Genomic DNA, 15,927 nt, shown 5'->3' with positions numbered 1-15,927 from the left:
TGACTTTGGTCGGAACGGATTAAGGTTTCCGTGAAATAGGTTGCAATTTTAGCGAAACGCGGCAAAGAAGATGGAAGGAAACGGATAGAAAAAATTAATAGAAGCTCGTTTTCTCCGTAGAAATTTTTCCACTCGCTGTCCGATTCGTTTCGATCAGATACGAGCGAGTTCTTTCTCCTCGGTTCGGGTCCACTTCTCGATTTGCATTCCAGACAAATCCAATTTCGCGCGAACAAAACTGACGGCCGAGCAGAAAACGACCGTTCGATTTTTCCCTCTTACGATCGGCCGCTGTCGGTAATTGTTCCAGTCACGCCGGATACGCGATTATTGGAGCAAGTATAAAGCAACGAGGCGGTCCGCGACAAAAGAACAGCGATAACGAAGTTCCAGAAACGCAGTGACAAACGAGTTCCATACGAGTCCGAATTATTTATTCATTTTCGTTCGATTCGATCGAATCGGGTGTCCGTTATTTGCCGAGATAGAAAAGCTTCGAAACTATCGAATGGGAAAGGAATCAACGATTTCGTGCAATCTCTTTCCATTACATCGAGTCCCGTTGCAAAGCTGCCAGGCAATTAACATGCGGCGCGTGAAAATCGATGAGAAGGTTCTAATGTTTTCGAGCAACACACCGAAAACTGGCGAACGGTTTGTTTATCCGCGGATATCAGCAGGCCATTTCTCGCTCGGCCGAGTGGTTCGTTAAAGCAATTTACAAGCTCGTTTGTAAACAAGCCCGCGGTGCCAGTTTGTTCGCGCCTACGTATCCGCCATCGACGCGTTCGCTTTATAGTGGCAAATTAATGCCGAAATCTCGCGCGTTGTCGCGCGCCAATAGCCTCGTTACGAGCATCCTTCGTTCCGTGCCTTGTCGCGATTTATATTGCAAATACAATAAAAGAGAAAATTAATTTCAATACGATAGATGTATGTCGAAAGGTGTCGATAGAAAGTGAAAAACGACATTAAATTATTCCGCATCGTAGAAGTCCGCGGATTCATTATCGATGCAACTTTCATTAAAACAGGAACGAAAGTATCGAAGTTGTCTGGAATGGTAATTAATTTGTGCTTTCGTTAATTGATCGATCTGCCAATAATTCCGCCTTGTCGTTACCATGCGTCGTTCAATATTCCTCGCCCGCTTATAATCGCTTATGACCCAATGTTATTTTCATCGTTTTACCAAATATTGACCTCTCCGCTTCCGGTGCAATATATTTGCCGGCTGTCAAATAAGAGTAATCAATGTTTCGTTTAATCAACGAACGCGCAATCGAACGGCAGCCACGATCGAATTGATATCGAAATTCGTTCGTATTTACCGGCTGTATGCTCGACTAATACTACTAGGTAAACTGATCATCGATCCTTCGTTCATACCGAGGGTTAGAGTTTAATCGAATCGCAAATAAAGATACAAATAATATTGTATAATTTAACAATTTTTTTCTATCGGTGAAGTTTGATTATCAGTTGGTTAATGTTAGATTCGATTCCGATTAAGATTCGATACGGTGCAGTTCAATTTTGAGTTGGATCTACGCTAAATTCAAGGGATTAAACGCAGAATTGCCTCTAATCCGGGTTTACATTTGATCAAGTCCGCGACAGGTTCAAATTAGCACAAATTAACTCGAGAGTTTAGACTAATTTCAAGTTGTGAGCTCTAAGTTAGATCGAGTTTGAGGTCCGGCTATGACTAGCTTTGGCCTAGCTGAAATCTACATGTTAGCTTGAAATCAATGTAACCTAACTCTGGCTCAATTACGAATTAAGTTCGGATTAATTATACTTTAATCCTTATAAATTAAATTTACAAGGTGATTACTATGGAGATTATCAATCAGATTTTCCTTTCCTTTCCTATTGAATTTTATTCAGTGAAGTTAGAACAATTCTAAGATCCTAAATTTAATAAATAAATATCAATATAAAATTTGAAATTTGTGTTTCATTTTTAAAACCAATTCTTTGAATAAAATTCTTCAAATTAACACAGGCTAATGTTAGACTTAATCAAAATATGTATATCTTTTCTAAGATCCACTTCGAAAAGCCAAGTGAATTGAAGTTAACCCGAAAACTAAAGCCAAATTACGTTTAATTAAGATGAATTTCAAGAGAAGCCTAGGATTAAGAGCGTAAGCTGATTCAATTCACTACAAGTTAAGTCCTCTGCTTAAACTCCCATCAAAAAGGGGTGGAATGAAATAAATCTGCTAATTTTTCTTTTTTATTTTTTACCCAACCCTGCAGCCAAATTCCAGCAGCCCATCGCCATTTCCTCTCGTTCCGTTACGCGTATTATTTTCCGCTTGTCCGTGCAAAAGCGAGCGCAAAAAGTGCGGCTCTCGCGACGCGTTATTTGCACGGGCACGCGGAATTGCTCGCACAAGTGTAATCAAAATCCAATCAACGTTCGACATTTATCAGGGAGAGCCCGTTTAAATATTTTATCGACGCATCAAAAGTGTACTTAACGTAAATCGACGCGCTTATCAATTCCGTATTACCTTCGATACGCGTAACCACGATTTTCCAGACCACCCTCGACTACCTTCGCCACTTCCAACCCCCGCTGCATCATCCCGGTGTCCCGTATTGCGTATGCATCGATTTCCAGATAAATACAATTAACGTTTCATCCCGTATATTTCTGTTTTTTATTATCTTTCTTTAATTCGCAATCTGTTATCGAGGATCAGCAAACGGCAGAATTTAATGGAATCGTTTCGAAGTAAATATTCAACGTTATATATCTTCTCGTGGTTCATTTATATTGATTTATTAAAAAATTCTTGGCCTCGATTTTTCGTTACGCTTTAATTAATAATAAACTAAATGCCAATGATTATTTCGAACGAATTATAGTTCTATCCTAAGCTCTATAATTTTATAACCATCCGAGTTGAATAATAACGAAACACCGTGCGTGTGTTGGATCGATTTTCCTTACCTGATCGATGCTTTATCGCATCAGGAAGAAAACTCGATAACCGGTCCACCGTATAATTGCAGTGTCCATTAATTATCCTTCGGTGGCGACTTGTCCGCACGCGTGCACCTTCATTAGCGGTGACGACAAACGTTGCAGAACATTTTACGGTGTCGTTTATGAGCGAACGTACACGATGCCCGTGTGTGTGCACGAACGTGTCACGGAGTCTATAATTTATTTCGGTGTCGAAGCTGGAAAAATACGCGTGCCAGACTCTGGGAAATCTCGTATGAACGATCGATCAACCGTTGATTTTTTATTATTCGCCAACTGGGTGAAAAGTGGACCCTCTATTTGGTATTCGCGAGCGATTTTTTAAGAATCCAATGAAACCTGCTTGGAAAACGAAACTCGTTTCAACAATTTACAATGTCGTTTAAATGCAAACTACTGTTTACTGATAATTTACACTTTCCCTTTAGTTATTTTTAATAATACCAAGTGGTAAATTGAATATCGTTATTACACGTTAGCAGAGGGGTTAATTCGATATCAATTTCATTCGATTGAAATTTCCTCACAGTTTTATAACCCGAGACCAAGTGTTTCGCGCGATATAAATGTTGTTTAAATGCAAATTCTCCTGCACCGTTCGTATCATTTATTCTGCCTCTTGACACACGTATTTATTATGAAATATAGAAACGAACGTGCGGCTAGATCGGAAATTAATAATTTCGTATCGATCGTGATCGGGAGCTTGCTTACGCTTGAGCAAATAATTTATTGTTACGTCTCATTTAAAGCGATTGGAATATCGTGTAAATGCAAATTCGATGTGTTGTTAGTTAGTTTAATTTAACGACTAATAACTGACTAGTAATTTAGATTGCTAAGATAAATGGGATGTACACTCGCGAGGAAAATGAAAATCTAAGGAAAAAGTCCCATATTCATAATTCAATTCATGAAACCTTTGATATTTTTTTAACGATACTTTCATAACACTGTAAATATTAAAAATAGAAGCAAAGCTTTTCAAGCTGAAGGATAAAATTAATAACAGCGTATCGAGCTAACAACGGGGGTATAACAATAACGGAAGGGGTAAACGGAGGGTGGTTCGCGACAACTTAAAAACTCTTTCGCAAACTGTTAGCGTAAACTTCCTCTCATCCCTGGCTGGATTGTAATTCTTCAACGTCGACAGGCACGCGATGGGCCAAGGAAATTCAACGAACTTCCCTGGAACGGGAAATTTTCGAGCGGAAGAAGCCAGCCTGATCCACCTTCTGCTCACGTACGTCCCGCTCAATAATTGATAACTTTATCGAAAAATATCCATGAAAGATGTATCCCGTCGTTCGTGCACGCTTTCACGCGCGGACATATCTTGATAGGTTGGAGTTTACCCGCCTTCTCGTCCATTTCGGACCGGTTCCAGTAATTCTACTAACTTCTCTATTTGAAAAATTGGCCAAGGGTGGGTGGAGCTTGCCTTTTCATCGTTTCAAAGTGCTTGCTACAATTCGGGGGGTAGTTTCAGTAAATCTTAAGGGTGAATACGTGACTTATATTCATTCGATTATATCCTAAGTGAAATATATTGAAATAAATGTTTCCTACTTAGGCAATAATATATAAATAGAGGAAATAATAAATTTAAGAAACAATTTCAAAATTAACGATCTTAATAACTCAAAGATTACAATTCTAAGAAAGTCTATATAACTGACCCGTAGTCCTGCGATTAATTTATCAATTTCTGGCCAGCATCCAAAACCCATCATGGCCAATTAAAAACAGCCTGGCCGAACGACAATCGTAAAACGCAGGCTGGCTCGCGACGAGCAGTCCGACCTTTCTGACCCATTTAATCTCTCAAGAATCATCCAACGCGCTGTACGAAAGACAGGCTCGAAAGGGGGGAAACGGGCCTGTCCGTTTAAGCGAGTCGTAAGTACTTGAAATCGTAAAAGCCAGGGGTATCTCGAAGGAGCAGTTCGATCCTGGCCTCCTAAGTAAATGCGCGATGAATAAGTAAGACGGAACCGTTCTGCAGCTGGCAAGCTCTCCCGGGGGGATTCGATAATCGAATACCATCTGACTGACGTACGCGGGACAATAACGGACGTGCTTACGAGCGATCGGTCTGTATCGAGAGAGTTGATCAAACGCCGGAGAATCCGGTTGTAAGGGTGGCGACGTTCACGCGGGGGGTTGATAACGTCGACGCGACTCTGCGGACCTATTGTCAGGATATTCCGATGCGATCAGACAATGAGGAAGATTCTGTTGATGCACGCGAAGAATAGAGACCCTTCGCGACTCGTATAATTTCGTTTTCGATCTCTTCGGGGTCTGGACAGACCTCCTGGCAGAAGGCGTCGAAGAGGGGATTTTATGAATACTTGATTGCGATAATAGAATATATTCCAGGGGTGGTTTCTTTAATTAACAAAAATTTTAAATGCTAGTAACATAAATTGAAAGCTGTACAATAGAATTTTGAAAAATATACCCCTTTTAGGCTGAGGATTTAAAAATGTAAATTATCAGTAGCAAATTATAGTTCCTTAAATAAATCATCAATTTTACTGACAAGGGGAACTACAATTGTTTAAAAGATATTAACAATTACACTTAGTTACTCCTTACATTCTGAAGTATGTCAATAATTCGTCTCTTTCTGAATACTATTACATAAAAATTATCATAAAAAAAAAAAAAAAATTTTTGGGAACTGAGGATTTGAACCGAGGACCTTCAGATTGCTAGTCATGGATCCGCTCCGTGGTTAAACACATGACTCGCAATCTGAAGGTCCTCGGTTCAAATCCTCGGTTCCCAAAAATTTTTTTTTTCTTTTTTTATGATAATTTTTATGTAATAATTATTTAAAAAGAGACGAATTATCATTAAAAACAAAAAAAAATGTTGGGAACCAAGGATTTGAACCGTGAATCTCTAAATTGCGAGTTGTATGTGTGAATTTGTCATACTTCATAATGTAAGGAGTAACTAACTGTAATTGTTAATATCTTTTAAACAATTAGCCGTCTGCCCCCAAAAGGGGGTATAGGCGTGTTCAGCTCGATGAGCTCTACAAGCTGGCAAATTTTTATTAATAAGTGAGTGTAACACTTGGGTAGTTCTCCGTATGAGAAACATAATTAACTACCAAATTCCAGGATCTCCGAGCCCATTCCCTGCTACACTTTCCTCTAGCAGCTCGTGATACAATGGCCAGGCATAATCACAAGGAGGAGCAACAATGAGCATTAAATCATTAAGCCTGCCGGACACGCGTTCGCGACAATAGAAATTCCGCAGGACGTGGCCATCATTGCCGAGCTATTATTCAAGCATGCAACCGCGCTCTTCTTAACGTCCACGATGTGTTTCGTGGATCCGCGGCTTGTCAACTCTCTATACGTAATATCGGCTTCTTACCTTTCGACTTTCGCGGCGACACGGTACGTTTCCTCGTCATTAACTCGGCTAACAACGCGACGCCCACCGGAACGTACGCCCACCGCGCTATGCCCATCACCCACGCGTTTACGCTTTTCTTCGAACGTCGCCTCGGATCCTCGTCGATGGCAGCAGCTTTACATCGGTAAACGCAATTACGAGACGATGCCACCGGACACCAGCGAAATTAAATCCATTGTGATACGCGATCGTCTCGTCGACGACGCTCGCTCATTTGCATCCGACTACCAACTCGACGCGGGGATTGATGTTTGCTTTCTTTCACGGACGGTCGCATTCTTATTTCATTCAAAATTTCTGAAATTGAATCGACAGATTTTTATTTCAACCGTACAAGCCTGAAGGATTTCGATTAAATAAATAAATGATATTACTGCTGAGGAAAAGAAGGTTATCGGAAAGCGGAGCTTAAGATATCAAGCTAAATTTCAAACGCAATCTCAATCAACGTTCGCTCAACACCCCCGTTCGAACTGTATCTCTTTTTTAATCCGAAATAAATCTCCCATCATCGTTTCATCCGCAATCCCATCGCGGTCTCGAGGAGACGTCTCGATCCCTCCAGTCCCATTATTCGCCGCGAAAGAAGCGCGTGTCGAAAAATGTAGTTGTCAGCCGTGCGATACATTTCCCAGGGCCGAGTATAATCCGAGAAGAAACCGCGAGGCAAAAAGGAAGGAGAAACGGAATAAGAGAGACTTGGCTGGAAGCCATTGAGGGAAGGAGTTGAGAAAAAAAAAAGAGAGAAGACGAGTAGGGTGGGCGGTCGATCATCGAGGAAACTGGAAATATTTTGACGGCGGGAAGAAGCCTTGGCAGCTAAATAAAATTCCCCGGATAATTGTCCTCCCGTTTGAGAGAAGGCCAGCCATTAATTCGTCTCTGTGGCCAGGGTGTCTCGACATCCACCGGTTTCGTTCCACGTGTGTCTCTTCCTTCGAGACCCTCTTCTTCTTACTTTCTTTCGCGTTTATTTTTCATCTTGCTTTCTCCCTCGACCATCAGTCGCGGGTCCTCTTTTTACCCGCCTTTATACGCGTGCCTTCCTCAGACACGCAGACCGGGAACCGACTTACGAGCGAGAGGGCCAAGGTGGTATTTATACAACCGCCCACGCGGTCGCACTTACCGAGCCTGCTTCATTCGGTTCTTCATTTGAAACGATAATCGAGCAGACGGACCCAGGGACCATCGACGATACACCGACGATTCGCGACGCACCCGCGAAGCCTTTCCTTTTATTGCTTCCGGTGGCACGTTATTTAGAGCGGGACAAGTACAGGAGGATCCGATGATATATTCCTGACACCATTTCAGGATCTTGTACATTGTAAATTTATGGTAAAATGTATAATTATTGTAAATATTTTTTGTATGATGATTTAATAAAAATATATTTTTTTTTAAATATACAATTTTCTGTGACAGTGATTTATGAACAGAAAATATGAAAATATTTTTTATATTTTATGTGTCACTGAATATATACGTTTCGCAATATTGCAGAGTATTTATTACGTCCGATATGATTTATTTATACCTGGTAATGTAAATTAGAAAAATTCTTCCTTTCACTTCTAACCTTTTGCAATATTTATGTCACGTATGCATTTAAATTAATAGCACGGAAAGAAAAAAAGATTCTACGAACGATTAACGGATCGAATAGTCGTCCGTGGAGAACAGCGGATGAATTTTGTTCGTTCCGGCTGTCCGTGAAACCACTGTCGTCGGCGTAATTAAAAATCTAGCCGGCAAACAGCCGCGGCTCGATCGAATCGGGGCTCGATCGACGACAAACAATGCTTTTCGAATTGCAAGAGACGCTGCAATTAAGCCGGAATATTGCAGCGATACCGGGGAGCCGCGGAATTAGTTGAATATCGAGGCTACGGTTTAGCGAAACTAGGACGATTGAGGCTTCGTTTGTTTGTCTCTCTTTTTCTCTTTTTTTTTCATACAGTTCATACGCCTGTAACGGTTAGTCGGTACGACCTGAAAGTGAAGGAATATTGGAATATTCCAGCAAATGAGAATATACTTTTCTGTTTGTCATTCGCGTCCTCTTTGATCAATTCTTTTCCAATGGCTATTACGGTCCCCAGGATTCTACGGAAATAATGAAAAAGCTTGCCGTTTGATTCGATAAATCAGAAACACGTGATATGTCAGAGAAGATTATTTTAGAAGATATTCCAACCCTTTCGGGCGAAGCCTTGGTCGCAGATCATTAAAAATCTACTATCACCGACCGCGATCGTCCTCGAGGCTCTCTCCAAATGAAAGTCCGTATATTTACCAAGCCGACGATTTACACGATTTCCAACCCAATATTTTCGAACTTTCCCAGCGAAAGCGAGGCCGATCCCCGCGCTCAAACACGATCACTAATTCAACGAACGAAGAATGCCGTCATTAAATATCCATCGCGCTATTCTCGCGGAGGTCCAGCCTCCCATAGAGAGTCTCCTTTCCCTCGATGTCCCGTGAATTTCCCTCAGCCTCGCCGCAAACCCCTTTTTCCACGTTATGAATCCTTAACACGTTTCAATGCTGGACGAATTTTCTACCGTTTACACACCGGAACCGGGTGAAAACAACACTAAGAATTTTCAAGTACATACGAGGGTTGAATTTTTCAATTTAACATACCGATGGTGGAACACAATGAGACGCGCCCTCGGCCCATTAATTCAATTGCCGAACGATTTAATTATTCGAGAAATCGAACAATCGTTCGCGATTATTCACGGAACTTATGGGGGGTTGAAAGCCGATTTTCCAGGGAACCGTGAAGACAATCGCGACGAGTAAAAGCCGAGATTTTCGCGATAATATCCGCCGATGAAACAAAACGCAGCTCTCGTTACGTTCGCTTCGCGTAAATTTCTTGCAAGTCCTACGAATGCCCTCTTCTTTCGCTGTCAGCGGGACAGGCGTGAATGATATCCTGTGAAAAGCGGTTCGAGACGGGGGAAGAGGGTGCAACGACGGCCGACAGACTGGCAGGATCGCGGCAGACTCGGTGAATTACATTGAAGGGCCAGAGTTGAATGACAGCATTTATCCGCTTGTAAGCCACAGGGACGCGTGGATGCAGAATAACCCCGCGAACAAACGCGACCGTACCTGCTGAATTTTCCCGCCATCCGCCTCTTATCCCTCTCGCCGGCTTTAACGCGACTGCACGAGGAAAATCGAGCAAAGTAGACTGGGCACCCCCTTGGCGTTTTAAGTGGATTACAAGAAATTAGCTGTATTAACGTGTTTGACACTGACGATGCACCTGCTGCGTCTCGATATTAATTTGCATTTCAAATAAAGATATTAAAATCTAATTAAAGCGATAATTATAGAATCATGGTATAACGAGAAAGATTATTTTCTTTGCTTCGATATTAATTTGAATTCGAAATAAAAATTTTATAAAATAAAAATAATGCGATAACTATAGAATCATGGTATAATGAGAAAGATAAATTCCAACACCTGGGGAGCCCAGTCTGGTATGGGTTAAACGATGTCCCGGCTCGCAGCGCGATTCTCGTTGATTCCTTTGCTATTTCGAATGCGAATTCAAAGGGAGAGCAATAGGTGGTCTTCCTAGAGAATGGGATAAGCTAGCTGGCTAATGCATGAAACGAGATAGCTCGCAATTTACTAGCACGATATTGGATATGTTTCTTTGGTGGTATTATCGAGGTGTGTTGCTATCGAACGTGGTTCGATCCGGGTTAGGGAAGTTATGATGCGAAAATAAGGACGTTCAAGAGGGTGATAACCGAGAGTAGGGTCGTAATGAGATTGCACTGATATATGTATATCATAGTTTCAAGACTTCGACTCTCTTCCATTTTTTTATTGAAAATTTTCAACGTCCTTTACCATTCCTTTTTCTAATTTTTATAAAAATTTAGAAAAGAAATTCTATTCTATCTCTAACCACCAGGAATCGTTATCCTTTGTCATGAATCTTGATTTGCAACTTTTCGAAAGCCATAGGTGGCCCCGGATGAATAATTCTCGTTAAGTGACGAAACATTTATCGAGCGTGGAAATATGTCGAACCGTGTTGAGTTTATTGGGCGGAACTAACGGACGGTTAATTGCAAGTAACGCGTTGCTCAAGTGTCCACGTCGATACAGGGATTTTATACGTAATGACAGTGATCATTTACGGAAAATAGCTGTGTCACACTGAACGTTATCTCTTCGCATGATTACGCCTGGCAACCGTGTCCCGTTTGCGGCCAGAAAAAGATACTCGCGTGTCGTCTCAAGCTGTTCAACATCTAGATCGTTAACACTGTTCAGTTTCCTGCTGATATTGCTATTTCGAGCTAATAGGGAACAGCAGATTAGCATTTAATTAGATTCTCCTTAGATTTTCTACTTCTACTATAAAATGTAAATTCTTACCCACCCTTAGACTTTTCTTTTTCAAATTTATTATTTAATTCAATTTTGTTAAAAATAATGAAATGATGAAATTTCAAGGAAAAGTATACTTCGGTTTCTTGGTTAACCTTTGCAAACGGTATGGAATAACACGAAACACTTGGATAATATCTAAACACGTCGGTATTATTTTGAAAACGGTTGAAAACAAATAACGCTTCTCAAGAGCATCGAGGGAAGCGTTGTGTAAGCCGCTTAACGATTTAATGCCAGAACACGTATTCGGAAGTGGCGAAGCCCGTGTACCAGATCATAATGCGATTAGACTCGTGTTTTCTCTTCGTGGTGCTCACCAGGATCGCGCGTTCACGCGAGAGAACACGGTTATCCTAAAAATACGGAACACGAGCCAACCGACGTTGTATCAAAGTTATCAAACCACGCAATTTATGGCCATCCCCGTCTCGCCTTGCCTTACCGTTTCTGTTGCTCCGTGGACCCTTTCCAAGATTCAACAAGTCTCCTGATTCCGTGATAAAACGCGGCCGCCGCTGTCCCGAACGACAAGCTTTGTTTCGACAACGATACACCTTCCTGTCCCTCGGGATGAACTGCGAGGAGGCAGGTGTAAAAGAAGAATTTCAAACGAAACCTGCTTCTTTCCTATTCCTAGACGAAGAATTCTTAAAACCAGAATAAAATCAAATTCTTTTCTTCCACCGTTCCAATTAGCACCGTGTAAAAATATTTTCTGGAACAGGGAGCTGACTGTTAGGATTGTCAGCTGTTAAAAGTCAAACACCGCCAAGAAAAGCCGTCCAAGAGACACAGCCATCGGACGGCAGCGTTTCCGACGAGCAAAAAAAAAATGAAACCATCCAATGTAAATGAGCTTAGCGTGAACTAAAACAATGTAACGCAAACAGATTAGCCCGCGATGAACTGCATGAACCGGTGTTCGCAGCGGTATTTATACAAAGTAGTCCATGTCTTGGCTGTTTGACGAGCTAACCGGGCCGCTGTTTGAACGAACAGACGGGATGTATTTACTTTACTCTTCGCCTTGTCACTGGCCATTTCTCTTCGCGAGCAATTACACCGACGACTCGTGTTTCGCCGTTTAACATATTTGTTAATGCCATGGTAACCCCGAGCTACGGCCCGTCCAGGAAACTTTCGATCAACCCGTGCCTCTATTTCTACGTGACCGGTCGAAAATCATCGTCGACCGACGTTCGCGTGGGACGTTTATTGACCGTTCGAAACTTCTTTTCCAATCGAGGAGGAAGTATTTTGAAATGGTACTTCAGTAGGAATCGGTACTCCAATATTGAAGTACCAGTACTTTTATATTGAGATTTCTTTCAGAGGATGATGCAAGAATCGTTCTTTCGTTTCTTCGAGATTTCTTAGAAAAAATAATATAAAAGAAGGAGAGACTCGTTAAAAAGTTGCTTATTTTTCTAACAGTTAAAATTCGTTTTCATGGACATAGGGCAACCCTTTGGTATGCGTCAATTCGACGATCCCCGACTGGGTGCCTCCGAACTACCCTTTTCGGCAGGCACAGAGGGTGGTAAGCAAGAGTAGCAATTTTATACACACCCCTGGCGAAGGGTTAATGAACTTACCGCAATCAGCGTTGCATTTACCTAAAACCTGGCGTACCGCCGCGGAGCCTCGGCAATTATCGATCCGTCGTTCTATGAAATTACTTTTCGAACAAGAAAAGGATAATTTCGGCAAATTGAATCCGGCAGAGAAGGCAGTATCGACCGTCGGTAGGGGGAGGGAAGGGACGCCACCCCTGGAGCGCGTCGCGACACGCGAACCGAACGCATGGCAATTTATTGCAATCAGTGTCCTGCATGCGGCTCGTTCGCTGAAAGGAAACGGTGTATCGGGGTCCTGAACCAGTCCGCCAGGCTACAGGGGACGCAAAGTGCGTGTTTCGTGTTCGATCGTGGGTGGATTCATCGACGTGTACGGAGAAAACACGAGCCAACGGGGCGGAGGAACGAGCACGGTGGTCGTTAACGAGAGGAATTAGCCTCGATTTCGCGAACCGTCCTACCATTCGTGCGTTCTCCCGAAAAAAAAGGAAGAACCTTGTTCCAAAAATATTCATCTTAATACGTTCGCGAGGGGAGACAAACGGAGAGTTTAAATTTAAAAAACGATAGTCGTAAGTTCGCGTTGTTATGCTACTAAAAAGTCTCTTTAATAATTTTCTCCTTCACCCACAAAAGGTCCTCTCTTAAACGTCATAAAAATCCAGGTAGAATCTACTTCCTCGAGAAGCAATGAAACTTCGTTCCCGTCTTTCATCCGCGATTGTATTCCCAGCAGCAAAGCAATTGATTCCCATGAAAAGAAATACCCTTCGAAACGCGAGACCATATTTCTTAACATCTCGAAACGGTGTTCAACAGCCGTCAAAATCATACTCACCCCCGTGACATCGATCGATCCTTCAAAGGAAACGGTACGAGTGGAGGAGGGGGACGAGTGTCGAACACCCTTCGACGCCAAGAAGAACATTAAAAGACCCGTCGACCCTTAGAATTCTCCCTAGCGAAAGCTTCTCGCATCATCGTCGACTTCTCTCCTTTAATTATCGCTTTCGTCCCCTCCCCTCTGTGTCTCTCTCAGCGAATGCATAACTAGCGTAACGAGTTCTGGGTGCAGCCGCGAGAGAGACGAGGAGGGGGAGGGACGGAAAGAAAGGAATTCCTGGCGGCTGGTCGACGCTGGGTGCGGAACGAGACCAGAGGGTGGAACAGAGAAGTTGCATTTTAGTTTATTCATATTCAAGCGGCCGGAGAAATCCGCCGGTGGGATCGAGCCATCCGCAGAGGATTTTCCGCGTTTGCAAATTGCGAGGCTGCAGCTGCAATGCGGCTATCGCGGAGGAGGGGCTGGGAGCTGGCTAGGGGTGGAAGTGACGGAGGCTAAGGAGGGGGGTAGGCGTTCGTTAGAAACCGTCAATTAACGCGAATCGAATTAAGTCGGTGTACTCGGTCGTGTCGACCATGCTCTCAGAAAATGTTTCGTTTGGAAAATGTCTTCGTTTACCCCCTCCGTATCCTCTCGCTCTCTGTATTCAACCCGTTCGTCTAGAATAAGCTTGAGAATTAAATCAATTTATCAGTGTATCAATACGATAATAAAGTGTGTACATATAATTGCATAAAATAGTATTTTCAACCAAAACTTTCCAATCCTTCACCCCTTAAAGCCTCCATCAGACTGGATATATCGCCTTGTTTTCCAGTAAACCTTCCCCGAACATCATTCCATGCACTTAATGAGTCTCCAGTCCCATACTTTTACCCAGCCCCCGAGTCTGGAACCTAATCCTGCCCGTTCAACCCCCTTGTACGTTTGCTTTTTCTCTTTCGGAGGGAGCAATCGCTTGGAAGCAGGCTGGAGGAAGAGAACAAGAGGGCCTGAGGGAGGAAAAGAGAATCAAACGGGCAGCCTTGTTGCTCGTTTCGCTGTTACACGGAGATGCTTCTTCGCGATGTTTGCTGTGAAAACACGTGCCTCCGTCGACGTGAACGAACGAAAGATCGTGGCAACGAGCGTTCCTCGATACACGGTCTCGCGTTCTGTTTCTTACCGACTCGAAGACGCTTCAAAATTCCTCTCTGCCAGCACCGACTCGCGCGACCAGCGTCTTCAGACGTCTCGACGCCCGGCTACGTGCGAACGTGCTGCAGGCAGCTCTTCAATCGTCGCCTTTTCTTTCTTCCAACGTTTCGACGCCGCACCTTCGTCTAACAAATTTGTCCATTTTGCAGCGAGTTAGCGTTATAAGCTGCCAGCTGCCTGAGTAAACTTCGCGCGTACACTTTCAAATTTTAATTAGCATCCTCGTCATTCATCAAAATGTTAAACGGGGACTCGCGAGAAAGCTGTCGCGAATGTTTCTATAGTATCAAATACGAGTCTCACTGTTAATAAGACATCGGTCTCGAACATGGTGTTACACAAGGAGTCGATGATTCAGGGGGATCGATCGGTTTGCACGGTGGTCGCGTCACCTGGTAGCTCTAATCACGCGGAGCCAGCTGTCGATGGTCGTACAGCCAAGCAAACTTCTCGCAACGAGCATACTTTGCATACCGAGAGACGGCCGGGTCCATTTGATGTGGTCAGAACGGCAAAGCCTGGAGGCTGCCTGTAGACGGGCTGCGCTAGGAGGGTGCCGAGGGGATCCCGGTGCGTTCGATTCAGCCTTAACGGGATCTTACAGGCCTGGCCGGGCAGGATATTGCAGGCTGTAGGATGTTTGACTTGCCAAGTAAACCGCCGTCAACCGTACCCTCCCCGCCGTCGACGTTTCTCCTGTTCCTATCCCGATATCCACGTTCCGCAGTTTCTGCCAGGCGTGCTCTAATAAGGGATATTATACTGCAGAACGGCTAAGAGTAACCCCCACCCACACTCTTGAACCGTCGGTCCTAGCCGAGCGGAGCCACCCTCAGCGAAACAGGAGAGGGACAACTTTGTCTTGGCGCAACGCTAAATTGCGGCTTACCTACTCTAATTAATTTCGACAGATTTATATCTACCCTGCACGTCACTCGGCTGTCGCGCAGATGCTGCAACCTCTTCGACGTCCTTCCATGGTTTCACTGCGGTTCGCTATACGGGGTGAGAATAGGGTGAATATGGGACGTCGCGTGGGCGGATGAGCGATTTCCATGGGACTATATGAGGTCCCGTGGTTGAAGGTGAAGTTTATCTTTCGGAACGGGGGATGCTTTGTTCTTCGGGGATGAATTATAGCTTCGCGCGTTCATTGTTATAGGGAACATGCTCTTGTCTAGTACGACATGTTTTAATAGGAATTTTCGAGCGTTGTTTTGTTATTTATTGGGAATTTTGAAGTGGTATGGCAATTATATGGATGAAATGTTAAATAAATATCTTAATTACATTTAACGATGCTATCAAATGATTAACAACGTATACAATCAACTTGCGTAATCGGAAAACGAATGAAACTCAAAATTTTCCCAATCTGTCCGCGCTTCTGTCTAATCGTTCGCAGTATTGTCGAAAACCGTCATTACGGGCTC

The 15,927-nt window shown here is 43.2% G+C and overlaps 1 protein-coding gene and 1 long non-coding RNA gene across 6 annotated transcripts in view; one reads left to right on the top strand and one right to left on the bottom strand.

Annotated features, from left to right (window-relative positions):
• Nucleotides 1-15,927, bottom strand: part of sli (slit guidance ligand) — a 284,825-nt gene that overhangs the window by 97,151 nt on the left and 171,747 nt on the right. The gene's annotated exons all lie outside the window — the stretch shown is intronic.
• Nucleotides 1,694-4,248, top strand: LOC117604927 (uncharacterized). 2 transcript variants are annotated; one of them, XR_004581532.2, is made up of 3 exons: nt 1,694-1,829; nt 2,051-2,150; nt 4,158-4,248. It is a non-coding gene; the product is annotated as an uncharacterized LOC117604927 (long non-coding RNA). The 2 variants fall into 2 exon arrangements; XR_004581531.2 differs by lacking the exon at nt 4,158-4,248 and adding an exon at nt 2,552-2,648.

The sequence above is a fragment of the Osmia lignaria genome, chromosome 5 (assembly GCF_051020975.1).
Source record: "Osmia lignaria lignaria isolate PbOS001 chromosome 5, iyOsmLign1, whole genome shotgun sequence".
Classification (NCBI taxonomy): domain Eukaryota; kingdom Metazoa; phylum Arthropoda; class Insecta; order Hymenoptera; family Megachilidae; genus Osmia; species Osmia lignaria.
Note: the sequence above shows the minus strand (reverse complement) of the source record. Positions and strands in the feature narration are given on the sequence as shown.